This window comes from Cannabis sativa, chromosome 4, assembly GCF_029168945.1.
Source record: "Cannabis sativa cultivar Pink pepper isolate KNU-18-1 chromosome 4, ASM2916894v1, whole genome shotgun sequence".
In the NCBI taxonomy this organism is placed as follows: domain Eukaryota; kingdom Viridiplantae; phylum Streptophyta; class Magnoliopsida; order Rosales; family Cannabaceae; genus Cannabis; species Cannabis sativa.
In genome coordinates, this window is record NC_083604.1 from 34,607,826 (window position 1) to 34,625,532 (window position 17,707).

A 17,707-nucleotide genomic window follows, 5' to 3' on the forward strand; every position below is an offset into this window, starting at 1 on the left:
CTTACTCTTAAGAGGTGTCCCTCTCATTCAGCAACTGTTGTGGGGAGAGGTAGGTGCATTTCTCTTGTCGACTAAGGGTAGCTAATCCTTGTCAATTCAAAAAATTTCCCTCTCTCTCTTTTTTTTATGTGTGGCCCCCAAGTGTGTAGCATCATTCAGTTTGAATTGGAGGCCCACATGAATGCCTTCTTTAATTTATTACAACACACTAAAAGCAAACTAGTTATCGCCAAGAGCTTTTTCTCGTATAGTAGGACTTTAATTAGAGGAATATCTTGGACATTTAATTTTTTGGGTTGTATAGAGGAAACTTAACTTGGATGTATCATCTTACGAGCATTGGGGCTTCTATCTAATAGACCCTGTAGGGGTCTGGCGAGATTTTGAAAGTACCCTTGCTTGTGTTCGTCTCCAAGACTCCATTTCCTTCATCGACACAGATGTATTTTTCTGTTTTCTTATAGAAGTCTTCAATGCCATCGAATTGCTTTTTCAACATATTACTCCATAGTTTACTCCCAGGGCGTATTCCATCATCTATGGAAAACTTATGTTATTGTTGGTCATTCTTCCTACCTTGGAGACTTCAACATTAAAGTGCTGGATATACCTCCTTAAGCCTCCTTTCTCCCCTTTCCTTACATTGGTGATACTCCTTAAGCAGCTTGATGATGTTGAAGGAATTCCTCAAAATGTTGTTTTCAAGATGTAATTGCTCTTGGTCCAAGCCTCTTGAACCATTTATATGCTACCCCTTTAAGTGTAATCACAAAGCATTGACACCTTGCCTTTCATGACACCTTTTCCATCTTCATTAGCCCATTAATAGCTCATAAATGGTACTTTCGATTAGTTGTACCATCATATGGCGTCATGCGAGACTCCTTAAAATTGGGTGGAAGTGTTTCCATTTGAATTTTTCTTGAGAAAGGGGCTTCCTCGTGAATTCATCATCCTCTAAATCTCCCTTTGATGTTGTAGGCATCCTTTGATGTAGATCTTGCATCTTTACTTTTAGCACTTTCATTCCCTTTTTCATCCTTGCTCGAGAGTTGGAGAATAGAACTTGGGTTTTCCCTACAGTTCACATGGAGCCTACAAGTAGTACTCCACTCATCCCATCATTGTGTGACTCTCCATCATGATTGAGGGGTAACGCCTTGTACTTGCTTTGCTCTTGAACAAGAGGTGCAAGCACGGTATCCCCTAGCACGAGATTCTTTGGCCAAAATTCCTTCATAAGACTACATGATGTTTCTCCCATTATGGTCTTACCCCAGCAGGTACATTCATGTTACTCTGAGCAACCTCTTGGGTTCTCATTATGTAATAGGCCCATTTCGCTCGCATCCTTTGGGGTGTCATCTGTTGATGACATCGAGTTCTCCCTATCACCGTGTGCGATTAAGATCCCACACTCTTGTTGGCAAACTTTGTACAAAAAGTTCAAAGTTTGAGTTTTGCCTTCAAGAATGATGCTTAGTACTTTTTGCATGCCTACCACTATAGTTTCTAGCCTTTGGTTCTTCCAGCAAAGATCATTTATTTTTTCTTCATAGTTGTGAGTACAGGATTTTGGGCTCATAGATTTAGCTCACTTCTCCTTTCTTGAGCATTATTGTAAGGTACCAGGATCTTGTAGTGTTGGTGGTAAAGGGTGCCTTGGTGATAATGGGACCTCCTTCCTTTGTTTCATGCCTTTACCTTCGGTTGTGATAGAGGTGGTAACTCTATTACGCTGCTCGTCCACTAGGGGCTTTACACGGTGATATTCTCCTTGCTTTGCTTGAGATTCTGACCTGCGCGCGCCCTCTCCTCCTATTGTAGCTGAACAACGTTCTCATTTTCTCCTCTTACTTGAGGGTTGTGACCATTAGCACCTTCTACTCTGATGACGGGTGGAGGGAGGTATTGCCCTGAAGTAACCAACATGTTATCTTCCAGGCGAATCTCCACGTCGTGAAGGTGGCGAGAGCGTCTAGGCATTTTGTATCTATTATGTGTAAAGAAACGACTTGGCTTTAGCTTTTCATTCCCATAGATGGCGCCAAACTATTAATAGTGAGAACTCGTCAACAAACTTCTGTCCAAAAAACAAACTTATGCTTCAAGTTTTGAAATGAAATGAAGAGAAAGATGAAATATAAACTCAAATTGCTCTTTTGAAATGGAGAAATTTCTATTGCTTTTGATACTGTTTTAAAAGTATGATTTCCCAATCCCCTCTAACATCTGAGAAAGGGGTATGTATAGGCTCTAATGGCTTGAGGTACAAAATTGTCCCAAGGGGACAAAATGTCACTTTTACGGTGCATGCCATAGGTACAAGAGGTGGCCTTGCACCTCGTACCCTTGTCTGGTGTCAAGTGGTTACTCGGTTGCAAGAGGATAGTCTCCGATTGTAGGCATCTGATGCCTAGTTACAAGCATTGTGATCCCTAGTTACAGGTTACAAGAAGGTGTTCCCTGGTTGCAGGCAGGTGATCCCCAATTACAGGCATGTGATCCTTGATTATAGGCATGTGGTCCCTAGTTACAGGTTGCAGGAGGGTGATCCTTGGTTGGAGGCAGGTGATCCATAATTACAGGCATGTGAGCACCGGTTACGGGTTATAGGAGGGTGGTCCCCAATTGCATGCAGGTGATCCCTAGTAACAGGCATGTGGTCCCGCGATTATAGGTTTCATGAGGGTGGTTGCAGCATACCCTTGGTCGGGTCCTTAGACTTCACAGGTCCATTGTCACCACTACTCGTACCTTTTAACTTTTGGAGTCTTCAAGAGGCGTGGTTGTATGCTTTTCCCTTACATGCCTTGTCTTTTGATTCCTCCTCTAATTTAATTCTCGTCAATATGCATTCACCTCTCACCTTACACTTACAACCCCCAAAACACACACACATAACGACTCGCATGAGAGGCCCCCACCCGAGCTCACATGCGAGCCCGCAAATGTACAACACACACACGAAACACAACACACACACATGGTTCTCATGTGAGCGCCCCATGGTCTTGCATGCGAGCACCCCACTTGCACACACTTGCACTTAACACACACAACTCACATGCAAGCCCCCCACTCGCACGCGAGGCCTCGTCTCATTGTCTTGCAACCTCCCAGCCTCACATGCAAGCCTCTCATTACTGTGGCTCGCGCAGATGCTCCATCACTTGCGTAAAGGCTCCACAGCTCACCCAAATGCTTTTGGCCTTGTCCAACAGCTCATGGGCTCACACAATGTCTCATGGGCTTGCAAAAAAGCTCATGGTCTCGCACAATGGCTCATGGGCTTGCACACCCAATTATCACAATTTAGCGATCATACTATTTTAGCCATAACTCTTTCAATATATATTGGAATTTAACGATTCAAAATACGTTGGAAAAATGAGCAAGAGATCTATGGACTTTATGTCTAAGAGAAGATCTAACTCCATAAGAGTCCATATGAGAATCCTCTAATAATTGTAACATAGTAGTTGATCTTATTAGCTCTACTCGTGAGTTATTATGGGGTTGACCTCCAAGTTGCATGGATATTCCCCAAGACTTGCAAGCATTGATCATTGATATTGATGAACCCTAGGCCACATGCAGCTATTCAGTCATTCCTTGGCTGACACTTATAGGCGATGTCTCTCGACCGTCGAGACTAATTGTTGACTAAGTTCAAAAATTCATTCTTTCAATTTTTAGGGTTAACACTTATCATAGTGGGAGGATTTCAAGGAATCCATCCTGTTATTATTTGGATGAAACTAGTGATGACTCACAATGATATGTTCAAGAAAGAAAATTTAAGATAAAGCTAAGGATAGTTAAACCATTACATAGATAGTTATAATTTATTAGAATTATGAGGATAAGATAGGAAATCCTTCTATGTCTATTCAAAAGAGTTAAACACAATTCCCAATCCTTATGAATTTTCTTACAACAAAATAGTTTTATGGTATCTCTGGTAATTAAGTATTCTTAAACAATTATTCTACACTAATATAATACTAGGACGTTATGTGGATGAGTTAGTCTAGAAAGAATTTATCGTTTCTAGAAAAAGATAAATGTCACAATAGGATCTCCCTTAGTACCAATGGTAAGAGGTTAAATGCACAGTTGTGTATGCATTAAACCAGACACCTATTGTTGAGTGGGAACCCTCAAAAGTGTAATCCAACAAGAGAACATAGGGATATAGTCAAGAAAGAATCTCTAGATTAAAAGTTACCTATATATTAGATGATAGGGGTGATATTTTTTTTTTGAACCCGTAAATCTAAATCAACTCAAAATTTAATATTTGAGATGGTGATTATTCTAGAGGTAGAGAAATTATTCTGGATATGTGTAAAAACCCATCTTTAATATCTTAGTTCAACTAGTGAAACTAAATAACTATGTTGCTTTGAAAAGGCACTAGAAAGTTATTCAAACTAAAGGAAGTTCATGACTGTTTTATCTCTATTCTATTTTTGGATAGGATGAAAATTGTGTCTTCTGTACATTCAGATGCACTTATCAGGCAGTAAAGAAATCAGTATCCCAAGACGAGCAATCCATATAGAAAAATGGCATTCCACAATGTCCTGTGAGCACAATAGGAAGTAATGGTGGAAAAAGTTATTTCTTGTTATGACCTTATAGATTTTTTGCTTGGGTAAAGTCAAACACATTACACTTTATATGAATATTGACACAATGGTTTAATTGAAATGCACTTCTTATTTAATGTTAGTGCAAGTGGGAGTTTGTTGGGATTTTTGTTGGGATTTTATGCCCTGAATAAAACCCATTACAATGTAATCTTATTTTCTATCAATATATGATTAGAAATCTTTTAGGTTTACATGTTTCATGATTATAGTTTTAACATATAAGTTCTATTAAATCTCGAACATATAGTTACTCACGATTATAGTAATGTCATGACAGTGGAAGGTAATTGTGATTATATGCTTCAAACTATTTAGTCCTATGATTTATTAGTGCACTGGATTTAGATTGACGTGATAATAAGCTATAAAGTTTACTTACACAATGAAATGTTGAATGTCCTTTCGAGGGCATTAGTAAAGTATACTAGTATTGGATTTGTTGACCTCGCTTTTAGCCAACGATAGTGAGTTAATTAATAAACGATTAAGAATATAATTAAAATAGAGCAAAAACAAATAAGAAATAAAGAACACAATATTTATAGAGATTCGACCCGGTGAGTGTGGTAATAGCCTACTCCCCTTAGATTGTATTAACTTGAGATAAAGAACAAAGTGTTTTCCTCTCTCAAAGCTCTTACAATGAATCTCTGAGTAATTCTCTTACACACCTCTCTGTGAAGCAATTCTTTCGATCCCTTTCTCAATAAGGCTAAGTCACTATTTATAGGGCCTCCATACATGAGGGTAGGTTTCCCTTTTGCTTATAATGCATAAAATAGGAAATTACATTTATTACATAATTATAATTCACAAAATAGGAAACTAGAACAGGTTGCCATATTTCTCGAATTTGATCTGACGATTGTAGGGATTGCCTTCATGTCTGGACTCCACAACATCTTTTTGAAGTAATTAACTCTTGATGAGAAATTTGGCAAGCTGGATTTATACCTTCTCGGATGATCAGTTTTTTGTCTTACTCGGGTAAGCAAAGGTTATACATGCAGACGTACAATATAGAGTCTGTTCAAGACATTCAGCTCCGCCCAAGTACCAGAAATGTAGGACACATGTCACTTGATCCTTCTGCCACGTCATTATGCAAAAAAAATGGATAACATTTTCCCCCAAGTCTACGCGGGACCTTTTAGGTTGCACGTGGACTTCACTCGGTCTAGATTTTTGTCTGAACGGGTGGCACATGTCTGAGGTGTCGATTGATGACCCGATATGACTCTGACCAAGGGTCTCTTTAGTTTTGGCTCATTAATGTTCATTAACATGTACCTCGATCTACGCCTTAGAATTAGCACTTGATGACGGTTATTCTTCATATAATTGAGTGCATAACGTACACTTTTGGGGGAATTCGAGGCATTTAAAGTTTGAAATAATTACTTTGCTTCGTTGATCTGATTATAAATAGGGTTGAAAACCATAATCAATCACTTTTATCCATTTTCACTCTTGAAGAATCAGAGTAAAAAATCTTTTTACCTTTCAATTCCTTCGAAGAATTTTCAGAAAGCACTGGCCAACGTTTTCTGACCAGACCAAAAGCTTCAAATCAGTGAGTAAGTTCTTCATTTCGTTCCTTTTATATGTTTTCATGTTTAATGTTTTTGGTTTCTATTGCAAAACTTGATTGTTCTTGAATTTATTCTAGGAGAACCATAGAAAATTTAGGTTTAGGAATTCGAAATCTTAACTACGCTTAAACACATTGCCTGATCATAACTATGTTTTAATTTTGATTCCACGATACTCACTTTCACTTACCCATTTAAGGCTTAGTGAAAATCAAACCTAAATTCAAAATTTTGAACTTCTGGATTATAAACTTCATTATTATGCAAAATTTCTATTTTTGATTTTCCGATTGGACCTAGTCAGTATAATTAATCTATTTTCATTCGTTATTCCAACCAAATGCTCATCTTGTGTCCTACATTTTGTATATAAACCCTAGTGTGTTTTGGGGAGTGAACATCGTATCGACCAGGATCTACTTCAACTCTTGCACGAGGATCATCCTCGCCTCTTTGCTAGTTTGTCCTCATCCAGTGATAGCCATTCCAAGTCTAGTTTCGAAGATTGGGAGATAAGTAGTGAACACACATCTTCTCCAAAACCTAAAGTGCAACACCATTTTTATCCCGGCTAGATCGAAGGTTAAGGCTACGAATGCTTCATCTAGGAACTTAGAAAAGTGTAGAGGGCCTATCTACTATCCAACTGGACATATATTGTCCGACTAGATATTGTTGATACCTTGCCTGTAGGGCATCCAAATCATGCTGTTGCAGGTAAACCCATTGCTACATTCGTTGTAACGATCGCCAAACACATCAACCAGACTCTGCCTAGGTCTACGATGATGGCGCGTACCAAACAAATTGTACAGAAATCTTCCTTATCCGACCCACGCATAGCCCGTCTCACCAGAATGGCGAGTGTGGAACAGGCTTGGCCTGCTACTAAGGAAGAAGATATTGTTAGGGACATTAAAGTCCAAGAGATGGAGGATCAGGGCGACGTCTATCCTGGCACCCCTTCGGAAGATGAAGAGGAGTAAGGTGCAGCTCAGAGGTTGCCCTTTGGTGGTTTTAACAAAGAAGGATGACCTGTGTCTGAGATGGGGAAATCTTGGAGGCTGGTAAGAATTACATCACGACGAATACACCGAGGCTATTCCTCTGAGGAGGAAGAGTACATTAGGAGATCGGTGGGTTTTTCCTCTATTCGTGGTGACTAGAGCAAAGATGAAGAATTTTCTCAACGGTGGTTACCTAGGGGATGTCTAATGCTTCCTTCGCTCTCCTAACCTTTTGGAAACTACTCCAAGGGAAGGCTATTGCGCTTGGTCAGGCACTCATACCAACGAGGGAGCTATGTTACCTTTGCTTTCGTACTTCAGGAAGATTGCTGACTACTACCACCTTTGCCTGACCCCATTTACTCCGAAAGGCATCAAATATCTGTCTGCCTCGTTCGTCCTCTATGCCTCAAAAGGATGAGGTGAGCCGTCCCCGCACGATACTAACTGGTTCTTCGATCTGAAGTCAAGCCAAAAACAAAGCAGGTCGGGGTACTTCTATTTTTCCTAAATCAAAGGGACATAGTTGACGGGCACCACAGATTCTGAGGTGCGTAAGATAGGAAACTTCATGGATGAATACTACTTTGTCAAGGGAAAGAATACCATCCACACCAGCTTTTAGTAGGTGCCATCATACTGCCCTCCTTTCACATTGAGGCTCAAGAAGAGGGCACAAGAAATTCTTCACCTGCCAGAATTTGCACGAAACATCACCATCCTTGCCACCGAGACAAATTTTGTCAAGTATAAACTCTTCCCGACTGATTTTGTGCCAAAGGCTTAGAAGAAGGCAGAAAAAGGCAGAGTTCGACTAGGTGGTGGTACTCCACCAGGAGGATCCGAGAAAGAAGAAGAGGAAGGCTCCTCCAAGTGACCAGAACGTGCTATCAGGATTTGGGAGCCTGAGAGACCTGTCCGAACGTTTGCCTAGGTGGAGGGAAAAGGAAAGGTCATTCTGAAAGAGCAAGAACAAGAAAACTCCTCAGACGATGAACCCACATCTCTGCTTGTTCGCGAGAATGCTCCTGCTTACGTGCAGGATATTTTAACTTTATTTTTCATCCCCTATGTATTACATAGTATTTGCCTTTAACTTTCTTGTCTTATTTATATGCATCCATGTCTTAAAAGGTGTTCCAGGCGTTGAAGAAAAGATCTGGTGATAGTTTAGGCTAGACCCCTCCGCCCAAACAACCCAGGGGCAACGAGGTTCCATCCACTGAGAAGTGTCTAGCCGAGACAGTTATCAACCTCTGGGAAGAGGTGGTGCCTAATTTGGACCCTCCACCTAGAAGGTATCAAAATCCAAAAGTGCTAATGGGGGGAGCTCAGATGGTTTTGGTTTGACCAAGGCCTCCTCTACTGTCGTGGTGCTGATTTCTGAGGCCAAGAAAGGCAAGGAGATGCTCTAGTACTATCTTGATTGGTCACTCCCCAAAGTGAGCAATCACCTGTTTGGGGCAGACAATGAGCTGTCCTTGGAGTTTCTAATGGGCTGGGTCCTAAAGGAAGAAGCTTGCGTAAGTATTTTATTCTTTATTTTTATCCTATCTTTTTACCAATGCAGGCTTTAACTTTTTCCTGTGCAGCTCAATTTGAAGATAGCCTAGACTACTCCCGAGCCAAGTCTATGACCTTGAAGAATATCACCACCACAAACAATTTGCAGAAGGAGGTGGATGCAACCAACAAGAAGGTCTTTGACATACGAAATGAGCTAGGAGAGGTGAACAAGAAGCTTCTTGATGCCAACAACTTGGTTGAGGGGCAGACTAAAGAGATCCAAGAAATGCCATCCACCGCCCAACTCGAGACAGACAATGAGGCCTTAACCAAGGAGGTCAACGACCTTAAAGACGAGAGGAAGGGTCTCCACACTCTTCTTTCAAAGTTAACAAAGGATAAGATGGACTTGGAAGAGGATGTTAACTCTAGGAAAATGAGAGAAGAAGAGCTCATGAAAGAGATCGAAAGCTTGGAAATTATTGCCCTAGAAGTCTTTTATGAATTTTGAAAGGCGAATCCAATAGGAAATTTTGATTACCTCAGAGATACCAAAGAGGCATATCTTATTTACTGTGTAGGTCAGGCAGCTAAAGAAAGCCTTGAGGCAGCCAATCCCACAGCCCCGACAGACTAAAGCACTGAGACCTCAGCCCTTTCCGTCGAGAATATCGAGCCTCTGGCCTCTTCTGGCCAAGCTAATCCATACAAGGAGCCCATGACCTCTGTAGTATGAAACATTTTTTCTTTTTCTTTTTTTTTATATCTGTGCAGCCCATGGGCCTTTATTAAAGACAAAATGACCAGCCAAGCGTTCTTTAAACTTGGTAATATTTCATTTTATTTTGAGACAACTAGCTGACCGTGCAACCATTAATCTCGGGTTTATACCCCTTATTTTGGTGATTGTTCGTGCAAACTATTATGCTTTTTTTTGATCTTGTTACTGCAATGCTTTGTATGGGTATAGTTGCCCCCCAAGTGACCGAGCAGACTTATGACTCTGGGTCACTTGTATTTTAGGTTTTTGTCTATTCTACTTTTGGGTCGAGCAAACCCTTGTACGCATTTAATGGTAAATTCTTAACTTGCTAATATAATTGACACAATTAGAATGAAAATAAACATCTTTATTCATTCATTGGTAAAAACAATTTTGTTACTGTAGTAACTTACATTTATGAAATCTATTACATGATCTAACTGATCTTTAACTAAATTTAAACATAAAACAATAGCACTTTTAAAAGTTGTACTTTAAAATTGGTCGTTATACCTGAGTACTTAGTTATTCTTTTAAAACCTTTGAGTGGGGTCTGCCTAGAAGGCCATCTACTTAAAAGTAAATGTTCTAGCATTGTGTACTTAAAATGATCATCTGACCTTGTACGTTTACTGGAAGTATTTCCTTAAATATTCCCTATTCCAATACCTTAGTACTAGAACGAGCCCCATATTTTTGTCTTACTGCCCAAGCTTATATGCCTCCGTATTTAAAACTTCAACCACCTGTTATGGTCCTTCCGAGTTAGGTCCGAGGACACCAACCATGCTGTCTTTTGCATTCAGGAATACTCTTCTGAGGACCATATCACCCACAAAGAATTTCCTTGCCCTCACTTGCTTGTTGAAGTATTGAGCCACCTTTTGTTGGTGTGCCACTAACTTTAGGTTTGCATAGGCTCGTTTTTCTTCAATTACGTCAAGTGATTCTGCCAGGAGATCATGATCGGCTTCTTGACAATAGGTCAATCTTCTGTGGGATGGAGGTTCTAACTCTACGGGCAGCATAGCTTCATAACCATAGGCCATAGCTAATTGTGTTTGCCTAGTTATTGTTTTTTCTGTTGTTCGGTATGACCACAACACCTCTAGTAGTTCCTCCGGCCAGTTCCCTTTGGCTTCTTCAAGTCATTTTTTCATGATGCCTTTGAGTGTCTTATTAACTACTTTGACCTGACCATATGCTGAGGGTGTATCACATTGGAGAAACTCTTTATGATTCCATGAGTCATACAGAAATATGTAAACAACTTATTGTAAACATTTTCGCATTATCTGAAACGATTTTGTTCAGGAGTCCGAACAAACATATTATATTCTTCACCACAAAGTCCAATAATTTTTTAGATGTAATTGTTTCCAAAAGTTCGGCTTCCGTCCACTTTGTGAAATAATCAACTACGACCACCGCATACTGTACTCTGCCCTTACCCTTGGGAAATTATCCGATCAGGTCTATTCTCCAAATAGCAAAAGGCGAAGGACTTTGCATGAGTTAGTTTTTTGGGCAGTGCACGCGGTATTTTAAAAAATGTCTTGTATATGAACATTTCTTTACATAAGCCTTTGAATCTTCCATCATGGTCGCCCAAAAATATCCTTGCCTTAGTATTTTATTTGATAGGCTTTGCCCTAATGCGTGGTGACCACAGAATCCATCATGTACTTTGGAGAGGAGCCGTACAGCTTCTTCTTTTGTTACACATCTAAGTAATGGCATGGAGAACCCTCTTCTATACATTACACCTTCTCTTATGATGTACCGTACAACTTTCCTCATCATCTTCCAAGCTTCGTTTCTATCATTTGGAAGTTCTCCAGTGTTGAAGTAGGTTGGTATGGGTGTCATCTAGTTCGGTGTTGTGTCTATCACTTCGATTTCTTCCTCCTAATGGATGCTAGGTTATTTTAAGAATTGAATGGGGTCTAGATTGGCCTTATCTGTTATTGTGCTACTCGCAAGCTTGGCTAAGGCAGCAGTAGTTGTGTTTTCTTCTCTTCGAATTTTCCTAAGGGTGTAACCCTTGAATTTTGCGAGTAGATCTTGTATCTTGCTTAGATAACCCATCATTTTCTTTCCCTAGGCCTCATACTCTCCTAAAACATGATTCACTACTAATTGCAAATCACTACTGACTTCAATGTATTCAGTATGTAGCTCCAAATTGGACTTCTCCATGTAGATGTTGCCCCCAGGTGTGATAAGGGCAATTCCTGCACCAGAAAGTTGGTCTGTAGCTAACCCATCTACATGCAATTTCTAGGTAGGTCTCTCTTTGTTGTTTTGGGTAAGGGCTTTTATACTGGTTTTGGGTTTTCCCTTATGCTACTTTCTTCTTTTCCCGTGCACTCAACCATAAAGTCGGCTAAGGCCTGTCCCTTACTACTGTTTGGGGTTGGAAGATTATTTCGTACTGACCCAACTCTATTGCCCATTTAAGTAACCGTCCAGAGGCATCAGGTTTTTGCAATATTTGGCGCAACGGTTGGTCGGGGTACGCCCAAACAGGATGAGTCTGGAAATAAGGCCTTGACTTGCTTGTTGCTAAGATTAAGGAGTAAGTGAGCTTCTTTATCAAAAAATACCGCCCCTCAACTTCAACGAGTCTTTTGCTAATATAGTAGACTGGATGTTGGACATTGTTCTCTTCTCTTATTAGCACGACACTTATAACATATTCTGTAATAGCCAAGTATATTCCTAACTCTTCTTCATCCAGGGGTTTTGAGAGTACTGGAGGCTTTGCAAGTTGTCTTTTTATACCCCGATCCATAAAGCTCAGGATTTCGTGCCCGGCTGTTGCATCTAAGAGCTGATCAATTCTTGGAAGTGGAAAACAGTCCTTGGGGCATGCCTTGTTGAGGTCTGTGAAATCAATACATACTTGACATTTTTTATTATGCTTGGGTACCAGTACGGGGTTAGCCACCCAAGCCGGGTAGAAAGCTTTAATGATGAACTTTTTTTCACGTAGTCTTTCTACTTCTTCTTTCAATGCTTGGGCCTACTCTTTGTCCAATAGTCTTCTTTTTTGTTGAACGCGGTGAATGTTTTTGTCCATGTTTAGGGTGTGAGACATTATAGAAGGATCGATACCGACGATATCCTCATGCGACCAGGCAAAAATGCCTATGTTTGTTCTTAGAAATTTTATTAATGCGAATTTTATTTCGAGCAACAAACCTTTGCCTATTTTTGGTTTCTTGGTCAGGATATTTAGGCCGATTTCTACCTCTTCCAATTCTTCTATTGGCCCCACATTTGTGTTTGGTTCCCCAAGTTGGGGATCCATGTCTTCGTCCCCGCCTTGGGTGACTCCATATTGGGCAATACTTTTTCCCTTGCGTGAACTCTAGCTGGAGCTATTTTCCTTTTTAACCTTAGTAAGGGCAAGGTTATAGCATTCCCATGCTATTCTTTGATTCCCTCTAAGGTACCCTACCCCATTCTTTGTTGGGAACTTGACGCACAAATGAAAAACTGATGTGATAGCTTTTAAGTCATATAGGGTTGGTCGGCCTAACATGACATTGAAAGCTGATGGGACATCAATTATCAAGAATCGTGCATCACAGTTATGCTCCTCGGAGCTTGTCCAACAGTGAGGGGTAGATAGATTTACCCTAAAGGTGCAACACTTTTGCTAGAGAAACCATATACGAGCTGGGTGCAAGGGATTAGATCTTTAAGTTGGAGCCCCTTCTTCCCATATGTTGTCTTTGTTGGGTTTTATGCCCTAAATAAAACTCTTTACAATCTGATTAGTTATCAATATAAGAAATTTGAAGTGATTGATGTTTGCATGAATTTTACATGCTAATGGTTTAATATGTTTAACATGTTTAATATGTTTATTACAGTCATACACACAAAATCAGTTAAATCCAGATCATATGTTTATTCACAATTACAGTATCGTCAACACAGTGGAATGTGATTGTGATCATATGAATCAAAAGTTTTGGTCCTTGTTTCATCAGTGTTATTGGATTTACACTAATGTGATAATCAGCGATGATGTGTACTTACACTTGGAGTAAGTGTTATGTTCTTTCCAGGACATTAGTAAAGTATACTAGTTTCGAATGTATGGAGTATACATTGGACTGGACCGATATTGCAACTAAGTTAAGATATTACAAACTTACCGTTATACATATCTTTCCAAGTCAATATCAGTAGTTGATCTTAAGATTAAAAGAATCTAAATCCTGATATGCTTGGGCTCAACTCAGGAGTGCTATTCATGTTCTTTGATTTATTAGTTAAGCCTACTTTCGGGTCAGGGTGATACGTATATTTTGGGAACATGATAATATGATTGAGTGGGAGTGCTGAACATAAATATGGAATCTATAGCTTCTACTGGTGTATAGAAGTCAAGTGATGATTCCCTTCGAGCTTAGCAAATAGAAGTAAATAGATGAGCTCTTGTTTAACTGACTAATTATTAGATCACTAAACACCATTTACAGGTAGCTAAGTGTTTTAAGGGGCAAAATACATTTAGGGGTGAGAACGGTAAAGAAATCCCATCTCGATGTAGATCATCTATATAGAGGATCTTTAAATCACAATAAGATTATAACAATGGTTAAATGAGATAGTATATTGATATCGTGAAACATACAATATGCTCTATATAAGTCTGAGAGTGCAATTCTAAGTTCTAAGAGTGGATTCCAGGAAGAATTAATAAGTAGGAATTTACTTGGTAAATGTGGTTCACTTATTGGAAGCTCAGCATATAGATCCATGGTCCCCATTCTAGTTGAGAACATTCTGCTTGTAAGACTCATTAATTGATTCGTGATTGATCAATTATAATTCTAAAGTTAGACTATGTCTAATTTTATGAATTTTCACTAAGCAGGGGTGAAATTGTAAAGAAAAGAGTTTCTAGGTTTATTTATTTATTAATGGACTTTATATGTCGAATTAATAATTAAATTAAATGTCAATATTATTTAATAATCTATTTTAGTTATTAAATAATTAGTTTTGGCATTTAAAAGGTTAGAATTGGAAAATTGGCGTTTTTGAGAAAATAGAGATAAAATTTGATAAAATTGCAAAATTAAGTGAGGCCCATTACAACACCATGGCCGGCCACTTAAGTTGATTTTTCAAATTAATATTTTCATTATTTTAATGCCAAATAATTCCTAACCTAAACCTAGTAGTTTCCTATAAATAGAAAGTGATGGCTCAGTCACAACACATGCTTTGACAAGTTTTCACAAGCTTTTCTGACAGAAATTTCTCTCTTCAGAAAAACTGAGCCTTCCCCACTTTCTATACCTGGCCGAAATACCTCTCTCTTTTCCCTTCATCTTTTTCGTGACCCTAGTGAAAGAGTAAGTGCCCACACAGAGCAAGCAGTAACTCGATCATAGATTGGAAGACTGTGAAGGATCAAAACTTGAAGAAGAAGGACATTCGGGCTCAGATCTTGATTATACTCTGCTACAGAAAGGATACAAGGGTTAGAGATCTGAGTGGAAGGAGACATTAATTCCGCTGCATCAATGTAAGGTTTTCTTAACTTTATATGTGTTTAATTTATCGTTTTAGAAAGTTCATATTTAGGGTGTTTAAACAACATACTTGTGAGTAGATCTAAGATCCTGGTAAAATAATTTCCAACAACTGGTATCAGAGCCATGGTAATTGATTTACTTACATGAAATTTGGACTTTAAAACGATTGTTTGTTTGTTTTTGGATGGTATCATGTTGTATTGAGTGTTATTTGATGATTGATTGATGTTTGTAAATTTTCGTGAAAAATAATTGCGATTCTGTTTATGAAATTATTTTTATTGGATAGTATGGAAAAAATTAAGCAAGTTAGCCTTTTACAGAACTCAATTTGAATTTTATTTGAATTAATTATGAATTTTTGAAGATTTGAAAAAATCGGGGCTGTGCTGAAATTTTCCTGCGATCGCAGAACTGTCCGTACAGTTCACAATTTTTTCGTTTTTCTTCGATTTTTCATGCTTTTTCATGGAATTAACTTCCGATTTTTTGTATGGTTTTGTATATATACTATTACTATTCCTAATTCAATTCTAATTATCATTTTGAATTAATTTAATATTTTTTAAATTTAATTCAAGATATTAGTGTAATTTGAATTTGAATAGAATTAGTATCTATCTTCTTGCTTAAAAAAATCTATCTTATTTTTAAATTTGATTATATCTTATCTTATTTTTAAATTTAAGGTCAGATTTTATATATATTTTTTTTTAAAATTAAATCTTTTTTAGATATTTTGACCTTATTTAAATTTAAAATAAGATATTTATAATCAATGAAATTTTAAATAGATGTAAGATATTTTGCTAACTTTTAAATTTTGTTATTTTATTTATTTAAATTAAATTTAAAATCTGAAAAGATATTTCATTTATCTTTTCTAATTTTTATTTAATTTTTATTTTTAAAATAACATTTAATTTTTTAAAAGTAGTTAGCAAATTTTGAAATGATATTTAGGTTGGTTGAAACCTATTTTTTCAAAAAAGTAGGTTTAATTTTAAATATTTATTTTTTAAATAATTTCGAAATTTAAATTTTTTTTATTTCCGAAATTAAATATTTTTTAAAATTTTATTTTTTCGAAAATTAAAATATTTTTTTATTTAATTATTTATTTTTCGAAATTATTTATTTTAAAATTAAATAAATCCTACTTCCAACTATCCAGCTAACCTTGTTGCAGGAGTATATGGTTTAAAATTGTGTGTAAGTTTTTTCAAAACCTATTATTACTTGATTGCAAATAGCCATGGTTACTTTTTGCCAGATCTAATGATCTGATGGCTCCCTTGGTCAAGTTAATAATTTGTAACAGGTAAATTTTACAATCTTCTTTCATCTGTGTATGACCTAGCAACATGATAGGATCCATCCAAAGTGTGCCTGTGTCAGCCTATATGTTTATTTTGTTTTAATATAGATACATATAGGTTGTTGCTAAATAAAATGTCACACCATGATAGATTTTATTTAGGTCCATTTAGTTATTGGACCTATTCAATTAATAACAGTTATTTATTTTAAGGTTAAATTCCTCTCTTTTGGGACTTGTGTGAGAGTTGGGAGCCATAGAAGTGGGTACGACATACTGAACCCAACACCCCCTCACATGAACTACCCCAATTGTGAAGGCCCATTTGCCTGATTTGAATAACTGTACTAGGTTAATTATATTAGTTTGACCTAATAAAATTGAATTAGCAACATAATTAACTTTTAAAATATATGAAATTTATTTTCATTTTAATATTTTAAAGTTAATTTAAGAAAAACACTTTTAGTTTAGATATTAATTCTAGACAAACTATTTGTATTTTTCTTGTATTTAATTAAATATAGAATTTTAACTAACTAAGATTCTTTCTGGAGCTTATTTAATTAAATATTCCTATTTAAGTTATAAATTAGTTGTATCAACTGATTTTTCTTATCTAACTTAAATTTGAATATTTGATTTAAATTTTAAAACAAGTTGAGGAATCCTAGGCATTAGTTATTAAAGATTCTTAAGATATTTTTTAAGTTAATATCTTTTCAAATATTAACTTAAAATGGAATATTTTAGATATTTTTTGGTTAATATCTTTTCAAACATTAACTTTAAAAAGATATCTTCAAATTAAGTGGTCACAACTTAATTTTGATATTTAATTAAATCTAAATTTGAAATTATTTAAGTTTTAGATTTTTTCTATATAACTTAAATTAGATATTTTTCAAATTTTTGAAAAGATACTTAGTCAAATAAGATATTTTGTAGTAATTTCTAGACTACTTATTATTTCTAATATTTAAATAGGAAAATTATACTTTGTGAAATTAATTATTTAAATAATTAATTTTGGTACAATTTTATTAAGTATATTTTTCCTAGTATTAAATAGAAATAAATAATTAAGCCTTCTCTACACTTAATTATTATTTCTTGAATTTAATACATTTAATTAACTTGAAGAATCTAAATATCTAAGTTGATTTTCATCATGATACTTAAATATTTATTGATTTTTCATGACACTTAATTAAATAGAAAATTATTTTTAGGTTGAAATTTAATTTTTCAACTTAAATTTAAATAATTTTCAATATATATATTTTTCTTTATTTTATTAAT